The 3,593-nt window shown below is 40.9% G+C and overlaps 1 non-coding gene across 1 annotated transcript; it reads left to right on the top strand.

Moving 5' to 3' along the window:
* The first annotated feature begins 346 nt into the window (after positions 1–346).
* TRNAS-GCU (transfer RNA serine (anticodon GCU)) lies at positions 347–428 on the top strand. Its single transcript has one exon. It is a non-coding gene; the product is annotated as a tRNA-Ser (tRNA).
* The last annotated feature ends 3,165 nt before the right edge of the window (positions 429–3,593 follow it).

Raw genomic sequence — 3,593 nt, forward strand, 5'->3', positions numbered from 1 at the left:
GTGCTGGCACCTTTGGAAAAACTGCATTGAATTCCATGGACCTAGCACCCCCAACCAGGGCTATGATCTAACAGGGTATAAGTAAGGAACATTCACTTCATGTGATCACTCCTTCAGTCTTCACCTTTCAGCACTTACCTGTATGGATGTTTGGATTCCAAGAACTGTTTCTGTGGCAAAGTGGTTACCTGCTAACTTTGCCATAAACTCAGATTGTAGGCCCAATTTTATTTTGGCAGATCAATTGTGTCCTTCCAGAAGCAGACAAATAGGGAGGGTTTAAAATTTGCTGGTAAAGCCATCATCAACAAGAACATAATTTAGGTTTTCTATTCTGTTGTTAGGAGACGAGGTGGCCGAGTGGTTAAGGCAATGGACTGCTAATCCATTGTGCTCTGCACGCGTAGGCCCGAATCCCATCCTTGTCGAACAAATAGTTGGACAGTGTCATCGAAGCTACCAACATGAATTTAACCCAACTCCGGGAGGCAGTGGAAGACAGGAGGGCCTGGTGTGCTCTGGTCCATGGGGTCACAAAGAGTCGGACACGACTAAATGACTAAACAACAACAACAATTCATAAATATTCTGTTGACTTATTTTCAGAGCATTCCTGATGCTTCCTATTAGAATAAACCAAGCTATTTTTCAAATTTGAAAATGAAACTCTTTTTCAAAACTTGAACACAGTTCTTCCTTGATATCTTGTCAGTTATATTTCCCTTGGTGATTAGATTTTAAAATAAATTATAGAACTTAATTTTCTGAGCAATACAGTTCAGACTTTCTGGGGGTTCACCATGTCTTTACTGGTGATTTGTTAAAACTGTCTTCTTATACCATTGCTATTTTGTGACCTTTTTCTTTTAAACACATTCTTTATTGGTTTACTTTTTTTAAAAGCAACTCCCCCCCCACCGCCCAAATCCTCTGGAAATAGGACAGAAGCAAAAAGGACCCAACAAACCAGATTTTAAAAACAGTTTCTTGTAATTTGGACTTTATTTTTCTGTTTAGAAAATTGCTTCTGTTACTGGCATTACAATATTAGTATCAAGGGGAAATGTAAAAAGATGTGATGCCAGCGATTGGGAATGGGAGAGAACCCTTCAGTTCTTCTATGGTTGCCTGTTACCAAAAGCTCTTTTAGTTTGTATTTACTGCATCTAAATAGTGCTCCCTTTGAGACTTCTAGAGCTGGAACCTATGGCCTTGCTATTCTGGGCAGCTGGTATGCTAATGTTGCACTAGCTTTATATGGCCACAGCTCTGTTATTTTCCAGCAGCAAAATCAAAAGTCCGGGTGAGTAATCGTGGGGTGGGGGGAAACTAAGGTAAACAGGGGAGCTAGGTCACTTGGGGCTCCCGGACATTGTGCTCAGAGCAATGGGCCATGGATGACAGAGACCACAGAGTTATTAGTCGGGCAACTTGGTGGGGTTTTTTTTGAGCATATCAGCATTGTGCTAAGGGCACTGAGAGTGATGCTGCAGCCACAATGTTCTACTGGCCAGTTGCTGACCGGCTGGTTGGGGTAGGAGGCATAGTCAGAGGCACGAAGGTTGTAGAGAAACTGCCTCCTTTGTACTTACACTGCAAACAGTGGGCATTTACTTCCTTGGCATATTCTCCTTCTACCCTTTCCTTGTTTTCATGATTGTGCATGTGGTTGTTGCCTGTAGTGGGTTCATGAATAAAGATTTTATTATGGTTGTCTTCAATCTTGTCACAAGTTTAGGATCTTGTCACAAGTTTAGGAGGGTGGGCTTAACTCATTGAATTTATGGAGTAACCTTTGCAGATCATCTACATTTTCAGATAGTAATACTATATCAACCACACACTGGATGTTGTTGATAACTTCTCCATTGATAGTAACATTAACATTTGAATCAGCTAGTGCTTGTCTGACGATTTCCTCATAGTATAAATTGAAAAACAATGGTGGAAGCATACTCCATATTTCTGTGTCTTCTGTTATCTTCAAGTTGTCATGAAACTTCACGTTACCAGTACAGGTTTCTGTTTATATGAATCTCTATGGAATCAAGACCTTTGTTTAACATCAACTTCATTAGTTTGATGTGCTGGACATTTGCGAAAGGCTTTCTGGTAGTGATAAAGCATAGCCACAGTTGTGCTACATCATCTCTCACAAGTGCACACAGGCAGAATAAGGCTTCTCTGGTTTCAAAGCTTCCTTTGAATCCAAATTGTGCACCTCCATCAGAGCTGTGATCAGTTTCCACTCTTTCTTTTAGTAGGCATGTGTGAAGTCACATATGTTTAAATTGGCTTGCAATCGCATTTAATTTGTGGTTAATTTCACTATGGATTTAACAGATTGTAATGGTTTTAATGGTCATGTCTGGTTTTGTTCAATTTGAATGATTCTGTGATTGAATATGGTTTTAATAGGATTTTTTATACTGTTATGATAATTGTAAGCTGACTTATATGCTACATTGTAGTAGAAAGGCAGGGCAGATAATGCATCTAACACTAATGCTGATAATTCTTACAATATTTAAGGATGAGAATTTCAATTTGCATTTCATAAGAACATATTAAACTTGGTTAGATAGCTCAGTGGTTTAGGTGTTGTGAAGCCGGAGGCTGGGAGTTTGATTCCCCACTGTGCCTCTTGTGAGTAGAGCTAGCCTGTTGTAGCCCTGGGCAAGCTGCACAGTCCTAGGATGCCCCAAGAAGTAGGGAATGGTCAACCACTTTTGAGTACTCTACCTGGAAAAGATAGGGACGTGGTGGCGCTGTGGGCTAAACCGCAGAAGCCTGTGCTGCAGGGTCAGAAGACCAGCAGTTGTAAGATCGAATCCACGCGACGGAGTGAACTCCCATCGCTTGTCCCACCTCCCGCCAACCTAGCGGTTCGAAAGCATGCAAATGCAAGTAGATAAATAGGGACCACCTTGGTGGGAAGGTAACACCGTTCCGTGTCTAAGTCGCACTGGCCATGTGACCACGGAAGATTGTCTTCGGACAAAAACGCTGGCTCTATGGCTTGGAAACGGGGATGAGCACCGCCCCCTACAGTCGAGCATGACTGGACAAAAATTGTCAAGGGGAACCTTTACCTTTACCTTTTTTACCTGGAAAAGCCTGAAAAGAGTCACCATAAATCAGAATTGACTTGATAGAGAAGGAGGAGGAGGATTTTAAGAATATACCAATTTTTAAAAATGGCTTTGTATTTGGGATGAAAAGACCTTGAGTTTAAAGAAACTCAAATGAAAAGGAAAGCAAAATACTGTAAACAGAATTGTACATCTAGGTTTATGGGGTTTGCATGTTTAGCTCTTCAGAGTCTGCATTTGTACCCTTGTACCATACAACCATCTTTGTATCGAGTTAGTACTGCCACCTCTTTTCCCTGACAGGCTTCTCATGTTAGCAGCCTGACATGATGGAGAATGTTGTACATTTTCAATGTCGCCAGTGCAGATATTTGTAAGAGCTAATTTTGCTTCAGTTCATTTTTAAGGGAGTTACCTGAATTCACACATTTCTTCATACTTAGGATGGAAAGAACCTGAGGTTTTAAAAAACTGAATGCAGGATAAAGCAAAACATTTGGA

This window comes from Pogona vitticeps, chromosome 3 (genome assembly GCF_051106095.1).
Source record: "Pogona vitticeps strain Pit_001003342236 chromosome 3, PviZW2.1, whole genome shotgun sequence".
NCBI classification, from domain to species: domain Eukaryota; kingdom Metazoa; phylum Chordata; class Lepidosauria; order Squamata; family Agamidae; genus Pogona; species Pogona vitticeps.